Below are 14,701 nucleotides of genomic sequence, written 5' to 3'. Positions count from 1 at the left end.
TTCAAGCTGGGCTCTCATAGATTTGTCAAAAACCTGTGGCACAGCTCTCTCTTCATGTGAATCCATAAAGGCACTGGTAGATGCAGCTGTCTTAACTATGATATCAAAAGGGATAGGGTTCGGGTGATGGTGGCCAGACAGTCAGTCTGTTGAAAGTCACATCAGGTGTCACGGCAGTTGCATCGCTCTCGCAATGCTCGCCAACTTCTGGAATGCCAGAATTAACGGTATCCGTTTGTGAATTGCCCTCATGCTCGTGGCAATCAACCTAGGACTCATCTGCACTGCTGATTCCATCCCGTGGGTCAACTTGTGTTACCCACAGAGGAAGTAGGGCAGAGAGTTCACGGTATGCTGTCCCAAGTCGATCCACCGCTGACACTGACTCCTCTCAATGATGACTGCAAGGACTGCAGGACTACACAACTATGCTCAACTCTGCGAACGCTCCATGTTCAGAGCAGGGACTTACTGAAACAAAGCTCCATGTCCAGGTCACAGCAAACACAGTAGAAAGACTGCTGCAGGACTGCACAGTTCTGCTGAGCTCTGCGAACGCTCTGTGTTCAGAGCAAAGATTTAGTCAAACAAAGCTCTACGTCCAGGACACAGCAAACACAGTAGAACGACCATTGCAGGACTGCACAGCTCTGCTCAACTCCACAAATGCTCTGCGTTCAGAGCAGGGTTTTAGTAAAACAAAGCTCCACCTCCAGGACAAAGCAAACTCAGTAGAAAGAACACTGCAGGACTGCACAACTCTGCTCAACTCTGCGAACGCTCCGCGTTCAGAGCAGGGCTTTAGTAAAACAAAGCTCCACCACCAGAACACAGCTAACTAAGTAGAAAGCCCACTGCAGAACTGTACAACTCTGCTCAACTACACAAACGATCCACGTTCAGAACAGGGATTTAGTAAAACACAGCTTCACCTCCAGGACATTGTAAACACAGTTGAAAGGCCGCTGCAGGACTGCACAACTCTGCTCAACTCCCAGTTATTTAGTGATCTAGCACTATTTCATGTGGGTCTGAGTGCCCACATTCTACCTTATGTCACTCTCACAGCCCACTGCTCCTCTGCACATCTGCACACATACATAAATACACATGTATGCTATGCACACATGCATCGACTAATCCTTTCACTCCCTCCATCTCCATCTTTCTTTCTCACTCTCAGAAACACACGCACACACACACGTAACTTTAGGCACTGGCAGTTTCACTTTGCTCTGATCCTCATTGGTGGCCAAGCTGGTAGATTTGTTATGCCAAAGAAGGGCACCGTCCAGAATGGATTTCCGCCCTTCACCACTCCTTCTGCCAGCTTTTGCACAGGCTGAATGGTAGGATTTGCATTCTGACCCCACTCACAGGCTCTGCAACATTTGGGGAAATGGGGCAGGGTCTAGGCCCCTCAGTGCTTAGAGAGCACTTTACATCTAGTGCTCACAGGTTAACGTTTATATCTGGTTTAAGGATCAATGCACCACCAGCGAAAAAATACATGTAGTGAGAAATATTGTTTTGGAGGTTCAGTCAGCTATGCTTATTTCACATTCAAATAACAGAGACAATATTCATGAATATCCTTGAAGGAAGACTCTTGAGAGTTTTCTCTGATCAGGGCTGTGCTGCCCCATCCCCCATTCACTGCAGAGTCCCACAGAGCTCTTCTACCTCAACTACCCTTTACAACATTTTCACCCTACCGCGCTTCAATGATCTAGACAATCACGGCATATCATTTACAAACTATGCCGATGACACTCAAGCTCTTCTCCCACTCTCCGGCTCTTATGAACAAGATGCAGCTACTCTCAGTAAAACGTATGCCCCCATCGCGGCCTGGATGGCGGCCAACGGTCTGTGTGTCAATGGTGACAAAACAGAAATCCTACTGGTAGGTCCCAAGGAGATTATTAACAAGATTGACAGTCAATACAGATCCATCAGCATTGAGAATACGGTAATCACGGCCTCTGCTTCAGTCAAAAAACTGGGAGTTTACCTCGACTCCACCCTCTCGATGAAGCGTCAAGTCAGTGCAGCACTTACTACGAAAATCATAAATGCAGTTAAACCATACCTCTCATCCAAAAACTGCCTCACCATAGCCAGAGCCACCATTGGGGCCACGTTGGACTATTGTAACTCTTTGTTTCTAGGAACCTCATCCAAAAACCTTAACAAACTGCAAATCAACCAAAATAATGCCCTGAGAGCAGCACTAGGCATACCCAGAAGGGAGCACATCTCCCAGGCCAGACGGGACGTCCACTGGCCCCCAGTTAAAGAGTGTATACGCTTTAAGACCCTCACTATCACACACAGGTGCCACTCCCTCACTACACCTCCTTGCCTATCTGAAAGAATTCATTGTAAAACTTCTAGTAGACCCAAGAGGGTCCAGCACTCCTACCAGCTCATGGTCCCTACGTTTAAAAGAGCCAGAGCTGGAGGTGCAAGCTTTCCTGTTCTAGCACCAAAAAACTGGAGCGCTCTACCCCTCACTCTCAGGAAGGAGACCTCCCTCACAGTTTTCCGTAGAGCTCTGAAAACCAAGCTCTTCAACTAGACCTTCCCTCCATTAACATTTATAGGTAGTTCCCATGTAAATCTGGAACCTGCTTACTCATATTGTTAAATGTCTTCTCATCTGTTGTACTGTACTTTTATCATTGTATCTAAGTGAATCTTCTGTAACAGCGCTAGGATGCTACAGGGCCGTTTGCGGTCTTTATAAATTAAAAAAATAAAAAATAAATGAAGAATGGAGGCCATTTAAGGCCACCTGTCAACCAATGTCATTGCCAGTCTCAAAGTCACCACTGTATAATTGTGGGATACTAAAACATCTGGCCATTTGTGCCAGCTGCCACTGAATCTAAAGTACTGTATAATTATTACCGATAGCTAGCACCATAGGCGTGTTCATCAGCAACCCAGGTTGCTCCAAGCCCAGGTTTTGAGCAACCAAATACTCAGTACAGGCGTCCTGCATGGTGCCTGTGTCCCTTCCCACCCTCCTTTCATTTCTCCTGCTGCCTACCTCCACCAACTCAAACCCTTTAACACCCCTGAATACACTCTTCTTGTCCTATTTTCCCTGTTCATCCCTTCCAGAAACTAGCATATCAAGGTGAAATATGCACATTTCCTTAAATTGGCTTTGCATAACCACCCAAATTGAACAGGACAAATAGAATTTGCCTTTCATAAAATAAACACACACACACAACCAAGACAGGATATTTTCTTCTAATAGTGTTTTTGAAAACGTTAAAAGGTGTGCATGTTTTAAACTCCAAGAACCAATATTGTTTTTTTCCTGAGACTTGTAGTACCGAAATGGGATATTTCACCTTTATTTTCATTTATTTTTTTATCAGGTTATGTAGTGCAGTGGTGAAGTGTCCGGCCTACAAACAGACTCTGGAATCTATCGCAATGTGGTATTTGAAAGAGAGCGGGGGGTCTAATCAGACACCCAAGTCCCTCACTTTCTGTGATGAAGTAGGGTAGGCACCAGAGGAAGTGGGTCAGACTTCGCCAGACCACATATCTGAAATCGAAAGCTCCATTGTGTTATAAAGTGGGAAATGTTCTTGACGACCATGAGGAGAGTCAGGGCAGAGCAGGATTTCACTTTTTGGAATATTAAACTTTAGTCAATTCATAGTCATCCAAGAGCTGACCTGCTCTAGGCATTCTTTAAAAAAAGCATCCTGAGACACATCAGAATGACATACAGAGAAAATCCTCTGCGTGTCGCTGGCAAAGTTATAAGACAAAATCCCAAATGATCCAATGGCGCTGGCCAACAGTCTAATTTACAGATAAAAGGGATAAGTGCTGAGCCTTGAGGCACCCGCAACTAATCAGAGTTAATGCTGATTCGAACGGTGGCAAACACACCGATTGAACTCTGCCCGTAAGAAACCAGGAAAGCTAGGCCAAACCTTTGTTTCTGATGGCTAGATCATAGAGACATGCTAGCAGGGTGTCATGGTCGACAGTATCGAAGGTGGGACTAAGATCTAGTAGGATCAAAGCCCCTACAACTCCACTGTCCACCAGGCTTCTAATGTCATCTATTACAGCCACGACGACAAGCTCAGTGCTACAGTCAGGATGAAAGCAGTTTGATCCATCATCCAATAAGCCAGTGATGCCCAACGTGCAGCTCGGAAGCAACATGTTGCTCAGAACACCCTAAATTATTGCGAGAATGTTGGCCAATGACCCTCCTGTAGTTCCAGTTGGCTTATTTTTATACCTGCAAGATGAGTTTCTTGCCACCATGCACATTATTTTTCAGTAAATGTCCTTACGTACTAGAGCAGTGTCATTGCTAAGCCCATGTCATCTTCCGATATGTTTCCTAGCTGACAAATATATTAATGAGCAAAATATTTGAACCATGTTTGTGTCCTGTAGAAAATTGTCATATTCTGTTCCTTTGTACAACTCGTAGGAGCATGATGGACACATATGTGGCATGCACTGCTTTTTGTACAAGTCAGGTTTATGTTTGATGGCAGCATACATTATATTTATTGTAGATATTACTTTTACTTTCACCTATAGTTATTATTACATAATGTCTTGGTGGAAAAATGTTCATATTTTGATATTCTGCCCACCTAGCACATGGATAATGGGCAGATAAGGTAAAAGCACGCACATTTTGCAAAAATTTATTTTCCCTATGGTCAAATTAAATTAAGTTACTGTTAATAAATTCAAATAAACAATCCAATTAAGTAATCCAAATACTTAGTTAGCACCACAACACCCCTCTGTGACCAATGTTTGCCACTAAAATTTGTGTAAAATCCCTTTTGGGCAAAGAGTCTCCAAATCCTTCAGAATAATAAGTGTATTCCTAACCACTTTTTCACCAATCTAGCAGGCCTGAAGTGCTTTAAAATGCACTATTTTCCATTGCATGCCAAAAGAATTCTTAGGAGGTAACCTCCCAAGCCCCAGTGAAGTGATATTTAAAGCCTACCACGTAATGACCAGTATTGCTCCATCAATATTTATTGAATGTTATGTCTCCATTAACTGTAGCAACATTTAAAAACATGCATCATATTTCATAACATTCATATAGAACACGCCCAAAATAAACATGTCCTCGCTTATGCAAAACAGAGAAACCATTACAAATTAACAGAAAATGAACCAAATCTTCGTTGACTCCCATTTTGCAGGCACACTTTCTGTTTCTTCCTGCACACCACATTCTTCATTTATTGAGGGTTGAGTAACGTTTAACAAACCATTAGCATCAGTCTCCTGCATTTTGGGGCTGTTATTTCCAGATGTATCCTTGCCAACTTATATGTATGATGTAAGGCGCCAGATAAAGCTAAGGGACAGCTAGCTCTCCCCCACATTGGACATGCTCTTGCTTTAAGAGCTATTTTGAGTTGACTTAGTGTGCCAAATTTAGTTATATTCCCCCCATCCGAATGGATAGTGCCTTACATCCCACTGTACCGCAAGTGCTTTTCTTTATGTGGGAAGATTGCTTTCTCACTTACACTGAAATTCACTTCATGTTTAGTAGAAAATCCCAGACGCACTTTTAAAAAATAAGTAAAACTTTGTAATGGGCCTGACACATTCAAACTGTACACCCCCAATTCATCTCATAGGGAGATACGAGGTGTAGCTACAGGGAGACCTGTTATTTGGCACAGGAATTTATTTTGCAACACCTCCTGGACATGATAGTCCGAACCACGCTAGATTTTACTGCCATAGGAAATCATGGAACAGAGCTTTGCCTTATATACCTACAGGTACGTGGGCAATCTGAATGCCCCAAACTTGAAATACAAATGTAAGAAGCCCTTTAATCCTTAATGATGCCTTTTTAGCTTTCTTCTTAAAAGGATTGACCCGAGCACTGCTCTTTGAGAAAAGTAGGCTCAAATAAAAATGAGACTATCCCCTCCTCTCTACATTCATTACAAAACAAGCTAGACATGGTTTCTCAAACATGATCATTGTTTTATCATAATTTCATTGACTAATTTTATTGACTAATTTGGGAACTATAGTTCCTAAAATAGTCATTTGTTTAAAGTAGGTCTTTTTGGAAACATGTTAGGGCTAAGTCCAAAATAGCCTTGTCACCAGCATAAAGACGCATTCTATCAAAACTACCCTTCGAGAGAGTGGATTCACTTTCCTGGGAGAAGTACTAGAATCAACATCTGAAAGGAATCAATCAGGGCCAATTGACATCCCTGATTGTTACCTTTATTGGTGGGGAAAACAAAGCATAATTCCTTGATCTTGTATATCGGACAGACACTGAGATGTCTGCAAATGACAGTTGGATAAGATTTGATAAACCATTAAAGACCCCAATAAAATGGCTGTCAGACATCTTCGTAGTGCCTACCCAACACTATATCGATTAAATGCTTATTTGAGAATCCGAAAAAAGCCACAAATAATCACCCACCATTGACATCCTGTAATTCTCCATGATGGTGGTTCTCAGAGTGAAGCAATGATCCACTGTCCTAAGCCCTCCCCTGAGACCAGCTTGGGAGGGCTTCAAGATATTTGAACCCACTAGTCCAGTCTGAGACACAAACATTTGTAAAATATCTTACTGACAATGTCCACTAAGGAAATTGGCCTATAACCGTGGGGGACTAGTGGACCAAGCACTACTTGTCCACGGGGGTGGCATAATGACCGTCTCGACACTTGCATTCAACATAAAACTATTTGGTGTCCTTCAAAAAAGTTACCATTGTTCTCATTAAATCATGGTTACATTTTCTAATTCTTTCAAATGCCTTCTTGTCGAGCTTAGGCATTGCCAACTGTCCCCTCTGTCTGTCAGACATCTTCATAGTGCCTTCCTGTGGCATTTGGAAAATTAACTAAAGAAGATAATGTTCACTTGCTTTTCAATCAGAAATGCAAAAAGAATCAGAAATGCAAAAAGACATAACATTCCTGAAGAAAAAACATTCCACAATACTGTAATCAATGACCGAGGAACAGTGTTGCTGATCTTGTATGTCTAGGGATTCAGCATTTGCCACTAAAGCTCTTGGAGAATCCACAGGCACAATCCCGCTCCCTCCCACTCTCTTCCTCCAGCACCCAAATTCAACTCCTCAACCCAGTATTACCCCAATGTCCCTCTTCCTCATGCCAGTACTTAAGTATTAGGCAAGGTGTTTCATAAGCAAGTACAGGGGCGAAGAAAAGAGTGAAAAAGAGTAATAAAAATGACCGGTAAGTAATCCAAGTATTTAACACAAGCACACATTCACCATTCACTCAGACAGGCATGCACAGGTACCCAAACATCATGCACTCATTCACACACATTCCATGATATATCCTCACACGTACACACACACACACACACACACACACACACACACACACATGCACATACACGCACACGTACATATTTACATTAAAAAATACATATTCTTACCTTCCAGAATTCGTTGCTCCTCCTGTGCTGGCATGACTCTGACTCCCATGCTCCAGCAGGCCCGCTAGAAACCAGCTCTGGTTCCTGCCATGCATAGCAGAGCACAGGAGCCAGAACCATCAATACCGTGGGGGGAGTGGAGATTTCAAAATGACATCATTTATTTTTTTCTTTTTGAAATCACTCTGACTTCAAAATGAAATTATTTCCGTTACGGAAAACCAAAATGGAAATTAATTATGTTTGAAGTCATTCAGAGTGACTGATTAGAGTGCTAAATATTACAGCACTGAGCTTGTCGTCGTGGCTGTAATAGATGACATTAGATGCCTGGCGGACAGTGGAGTTGTGGGGGCTTTGATTCTACTAGATCTTACTGCCACCTTCGATACTGTCGACCATGCCACCCTGCTAGCATGTCTCTATGATCTAGCCATCAGAAACAAAGCGTTGGCCTGGCTTTCTTTGTTTCTTACGGGAACTTCAAAAAGTGTGCTTGTGAGTGACTTAAAAAATAAACGATTAAAAAAAAAATCCGAGCCCTCGCACAGGGGTTGCAGAGGCACTGACGCACAGGGGATGCAAGGGGTTACAGTTGCGACTCCCTACGATCCCCAAATGATGTCCCTGAGGCTGAGAAAGAGACAGCTGTAACATCCAGATTTTCCAATACCTTTGGGGAAAATGGCAAACACTGAGTGCCGTGATTGGATTATTTTTGTTTATAAACTGAATAAAAACTGCCTGCTTTAAGAAAGAAAGCTGAAGTTCAATCTGCTTTGATTGTCCTAGGTTTTAAGTGGCATTGACTAAAAGGATACATTATATCCCCCCCCCAATAAAACATCATTAATTTTAAACATTCAGTGAATTTTTGGCGCATATAATAAACTGAGTGTGACTTGAGCAAGTGTTACGGGCAGAGTACCTGTCGCCCAAGTCCCTAATAGTGCTGAGGGTATGAACAGAACCCACCATCCGGTCTCATACTATTCCCATTTACCACCCAAGAACCACTTATTTCCTTCAATTTATGACATGCAAATCTCTTTGTTTACTTTGTTCCTTAGTCCCCTATCTGTGTATTTCAAATCTCGCCTGGCGTCTGCTTTGAGATGAAGTGCAGCCATTCAGCTTGTAAGGTATAGTTTGTCTCACTGATCAGGCGTGTTAAGCATTCCATCTGGAATATATCCCTCACTGTGTGCACCAATTCTTGCTTCGAAAGAACCCTGTTTCTTTTCCATGCCCTCGCCACAGTGATCCTCACTGCCAGAAGCAAGCAGTTAGCAATATGACTTAGGGAAGGGTACTGGCCCTCATATGCCTCTAACCAAATGAGTATCAAAAGCGGGTCATGAGATCACCCTATGCCATCTATGTCCCTTATCCATCAGAGAACCCCTCTCCAATAGGCCAAAAATGTGGGAGCAGGAGCACCACATGTGCGAAAAGGTGCCCAGGTTGTCGCACTCTGCCTAATTTGCGCATGGTCTTTCCCCTTTTGGAATGGATTGGCAGGCAAAGAACAGAGGGTTTCCCACAGCAATGCCAGAGGTTAATATTAATTCTAAACCTTCCAGCCATTACCTCTTTAGTTTTGTTATAGTCACCTGAGTGGGAAGGGTATGCCCAGACGTGGGTCCCGTGGCTGCTGGTCCTAGAGAATCAAGCTACTCCTCACTGATGAGGCCCAATGAGGCCCAATGAAGCCAAAACATGTTTGGGGATGCTTGTGGTCTCGGGAAAAGGGATATGACCAAGCAGTTGGGGGTGGACTGCCCCTATTGGGGTGGGACCAAACCTGATTTGAATATGGTCTTTACTCTTTGGTAATGGCTTGGTAGGTGAAGAAAGATGGTCTGGACGGTCACCCAGGTGAAGATTAATTTTAACATACAAAACCATCACCTCTTTAATTTTGCTATATGCCGAACCCTCTCCAGCAGTGAGGGTCGACCAGTTATATATCTCGTTTGCAGGAGGTGTCATCTGTGTAGGAGTTTAATGGCATTGAGTTTGTGTTGCAAGGAGACTGCGAGTGTCTTAGTGGACATGCATATCCTGAGCCAAGTTGCCTCTTCAAATTGAGTTTCCATGTCCCTTTCCCATTGTGCTTTTATCTTAGGATATCCTGGGAGTTCGGTACACAGAATTGTCTGAGCCAATTTAGAAATGTCGCCTTTTTTAGCCTCCTATTTTATAAGTACTTTTTCAAAGGGAGTGAGTGCCCTTGCTAGGTTGTACCCCCATTGTTTATCTGTGAGGTACAGCAACACTGATAGGCTCCCTATGTTCAGCAGGTCTTCAAACTCCTGTATTGGCCTAAATTCCCCATCATCCCAGCTTTCTTATGCTTTGCTGAGGTCAGCTTCATACCATGTTTGGTATTGGCCTGAGTCTGCTATAATGCCCCTGGCTGGTGGAGCCCAAATAGTGCTGAAGGGTGAGGGCAATGTGGAGAACCATCTTGTGTCAGATCTTTCCACAGGGCCTACAGGACTTGCAAAATTGGAGGTGTGAGATTCCTATTGGAAATCTTCTTTTGCCTGACTGATAACCACTGCCCTAGGGGTACAGAGTACAGGATGTCATTTTCGAGGGCTACCCACTATGTAGAGGTGAGAGCATCAAGGTAATCAACCAGTACCCTGAGCTTTTCTGCTTTGAAAAAGGTCTGAAAGTCTGAGAAGTGTACCCCACCTTTATCGTGGGGGCGTGTCAATCACACGTATGCTATTCTGGGTTTGACCCCTGCCCAGAGAAAGTTCAAAAGGAAGCTTTTCAGAGAGGTGAACATGTCTTTGGATGCTAGGGCGAGGAGTATCTGGAAGAGGTAGAGTTATTTGGGCAGGATATTCATTTTAATTATGGCAAGCCTTGCTATGCAAGACAAGATGGTCCCCTCCCACCACTGTACATCCCTTTTCAATGATTGCCATAGGGGAAGGTAGTTAGCCTCATATAGATTAACCTGGGGATTCGTAATGTGTATCCCCAAATATACAACTCATTCAGTTAAAGGGAGATTTTGAAATACTGTTCCTGGTTGCGCCTGGGACTTCACCCCCATGGGAAAGAGTAGTGACTTTGCGTAGTTAACTTTGAAGCCAGAGAATGTGCCAGCTCTTGAGTAATGAGGGTTAAAATATTGGCCAGTTCTCGAGCGTATAGGAGTATGTCGTCTGCAAAGTTTGCACTGCTTCCCTCAGACCTAGATCCCGCTTATCTGTGGGATCTCTCTTATGCATGCAGTCAGGGGTTCCATCACCAGCGCATAAAGGAGAGGTGGTTGGGGACAACGCAGGTTGGTTCCCCTGTCAAAAGGGTTAGAGTCTGATTGCACACCATTCACCAATACCTTAGCGTATAGGGCAAGGTACAGCAGGTCGTGCCAACCAGACCACACAGGACCAAAGCCATAGTTCTTTCAGACTGAAGGAAGCCCCAGTCGACCCTATTGAATACATTTCTCGCCATCTCTAGCGACTAGGAACGTGTCCAGCACTTCCCCCTCTTAGTAGGGTCATGAAATTAAGGGTCTTCTGCATATTGTCTGATCCATGTCTGTATTTTATGAACGGTAAGAGAAGACAACAAACCTTTTACACCCCCAATAGAGACAACATGAAAACCACCCTAAGTGGCTAACAGCACCTAGACCTGACCTCAGCTTTATCTTTTCTTTTATTGTAGACAAGCGAGCAGTTCATTAAGAATAAGCTCGGTTTACATTTATTTCATGAAAAAAAGGAGGTGAGTACAGAAGAGTCAAGTCACCTACCCTGACATAAGCCTCTGTCAATCTAGCTTCTAGACTGGGTAAGCTACTGGATTTAGAAAATATGCCAGTATCTGATGTTAAGTACTGTTCACTGAGACAGAATCATGCCCCAAAATCAATTGTGGGTACTATACCTTCCTGTTTCACAATAGCTGTGTGATGTGAGGACACATATTACAAACATTATAAAACCTTGAAGTGCACTGTCTAGGCGAGGAGATGGACCAGCTACAGGAAAGAGTACATTCCTGCCTTAATAAATGGTGTGCACACGTTGGTGACAGCATACCAGGTGAGAAGATAGAGTGCATTTAGACTATGTTTAATGCAGTATTTGTTGTTAGTTTTTTGCCGGCTTTGATTATGGACCTAATGTTGGATTCAGGTTCTAAAAATACACTCCATTATTTGTGTATTTCTGTAGGAAAAGAGCACCTACTCAGATGAGCAGCAATGTATTTCCGTACTCATCGGGAACCTGTGCAAATCTCCCCACAAGGTAAATTTAGTTACCACCAGTGCGGGTAAAAAGTTGGATTTTTTTCTACTAATAAATAGCACTAATAGCTATTTTGTGTGGCTTTATTGCAGTGTTGAGAAGTTTATGCATCTGTTTCAAAAGAAAAAAGAAAATGATACACAGATTATTTGTTTGTAAACAGCATAGACACTTTATTATATGTCTTTGAATATGTTTGCTCTGACTAAGAAATACATTCCAGAGGAATGTTCAGCAATGCGTGAGAACAGAAACATGTAGAGCAAATGGTCATGGAGTGTTCTAAAGTCCACAAATTTAACTTTAACTGATCTCATCTCATGATAGGAAGGGATATATGATGTGCAGTTGTGTCTTAGTCATTTGATAGTTCTATAGATGGATATGTGAGATATGTATTCTGTGTTATTATAATAGGAGAAATATACTGATTAATTTGTGTTTTTTCCCATTGAATATTTGTGCAATATCTCCTGTCATGATTGAATTTTTTTTAGAAATGTGTGAAAGTATATGTTATTGTTTAATAACATTATTTTTTAATGTAATTTTTATTTCATGAACTAGAAAAACTACCAATGACACTGCCATAATCCACTCTATACCTGGCTCACCTTTGTAATGTGAGTATTTTAAGGGTTGGGTCTGGGCCAGGTACATACACTTATTTTTTATTAGTGTTCCCCAGAGTTCCCCCTTTAGTATTGGTGTATTTAATGAACCCCACCGATCGGGGTGTACCAGCTTTGGAAAGAGGTCCTTTAGCCTCGAGGCCAGAATTACAGTAAAGATATTTACGTCGATATTCAAGAAAGTGATTGGCCTATATGAGGTGCAGAAGCAGGAGTCAAGCCTCTCCTTGGGCAGTACCACTATAAGAGCCTTGAGGAAGGAAGGTGGATGAGCTCCCACCTGTGTAAAGCTGTTGTACAGTTTTGTGAGAAAGTGTGCTAGGGAGACAGAGTACGTTTTGTTAAAGAGGACAGAGAAGCCATCTTCCCCCATGACATTCCAGTTTTGAGGTTCATGAGTGACCTTCTGCTGTGTGAAAGACCAATCTAGCTCTGGACATTTAGTTTAATTCAATATGGGGAGTGTAATATTATGTAAGTATTCTGCAGGGTCTTCTCTCATGTTGGCTGTTTCTCCACTATATAAGAGAGAAGCTATGTCGCCAGGTTGGACATGACAAAATCTGCACATGTTCTAAAGTGTTTTCACCCTTTGAAAGAGTGCCTGCTTCTTGACTCTATTGGCCAGAAGGGTGCCTATTCTGTCCCCCATTTCATGTTATTTTTGCATCACCCCCTTAAGCTCCATGTCCATCCTGGTGAGTTTGAATTCCCCCAGCTCATGTTGTTTATCCTGGATTTCTGTGCCTATGCCTCCCTGCCTGTGTTCACATATTCTCCATTTTTCCCTTAGCTTTCCCAGTTCCTCTGCTGAAGATGCCTCCATTTGGCTACCCAGCTTTTTGACTCTTGCTCCCTCAGCGATATAAAGATCCCACACTGTAGCTTTGGCAACCTCCCAGACCATCCCAAATGTAATTGTCCTGTCATTGTTGTTATAGAAAAAATGCTTGATCTCCATCCCAATGAAGTCTCTAAAGACACAGCCCTTAAAAAGAAAGTTGTTGCATTGCCACCTCGCCCCTCATTTGATTTTGCCAAGCAACCTCGATGTGCCCCGCATTGTGATCTGACAAGGTATTGTCGGGATCTCTGCCTGTCTCAGGGGGTGCTCCCCCCTTGTCCGGCAACAGATAGTCAATCCTTGCAAATGTTCTGTGGCCCGGGGAGGAGCGCCCTCCAGGTGTGCACCATCCATAATCCTTAAGACCATTGTTTTCAGGGCTGAAATCCCCCCTAACGTACCGTCCTGTTTCCAACATCCAGTCGGGATGGGAGTCCTTGTTGGTGTTAAAGTTGCCCCCCAGCACTTTCGCCCCCTCAGCCTAGCCGTCTAGTGTACCGAAGGCTCCCTCAATGAAGTCCCACTGGCAGACATTTGGGGCAGAGAGGGTTGCTAGTATGATTTCCCTGCCCATTATTCTGCCCTTGGCCATCAGGAGTCTCCCTCCTTTTTCACATTTAACCTGGGCCTCAGTGATCTCCACCATCATGTTCATGATGATTACCAACCCCTTTTCTTTGTCGGGGCTGAGGACCAGAAGTGTTGCCCTATGTGTCTACCATGTATTTTGACTTCCTCCCCTTTCCTGTAGAGAGTTTCCTGCATGAAGGACATCCCCATTCCATTCTTCTTCATCTCCCTCCCCAGCAGAGATCACTTCCTGTGTGTGTTGAGACCCTTAACATTCAGGGTGGTTATCCTAATGTTGTTTTATGGCATGTCCCTTCTGATGCCAAATAAAATAATCCAAAAAGCCAAAAATGCAATGCACCAGATACAGGAAACAAAAATGTATTGCAATAGAATGCCAGGCATGGAATTATCCATCACACATTCACATTCTAGAGGTGTGAGTACATACTTAGATTATGGTTACAGAAAGCAAATGTCACATTTTTATTGTGTACATTTCATGTTTTATTGGCCTATTCTAAACAAGTGGTAGATGATGTGGTAGCTAATTAGCTCATTCATCAGTGAGATACTCTTGCTTCGCATGCACTGCATTGGACCTAAGCATTAGACACATGTATCAGTCAAACTTCATTTCCATTGGTTATTCCAGGGTGAGTGGAAGTGGAATGTACAATTAGACCAATCAGCTCAGTTAGATATGAAAAAATAACACATATAATATAACAGTCGATTTCCTTCCTCAATGATCTTAAGCAAATGGCAGCATACTGTTTCATCATGTGAATTGCTTACTATCAGTTCAAGTTGCAGCTCTATTGGTTGGAAGATGACATGCCTGTTCTTTCTGCATGAGTTCATTTGTCCTGTGTGTGACCTTATG

The sequence above is a fragment of the Ambystoma mexicanum genome, chromosome 6q, assembly GCF_040938575.1.
Source record: "Ambystoma mexicanum isolate Mex_15411 chromosome 6q, UKY_AmexF1_1, whole genome shotgun sequence".
NCBI classification, from domain to species: Eukaryota; Metazoa; Chordata; class Amphibia; order Caudata; family Ambystomatidae; genus Ambystoma; species Ambystoma mexicanum.
The sequence above is the reverse complement of the archived record's forward strand: the minus strand, read 5'-3'. Positions refer to the sequence as shown.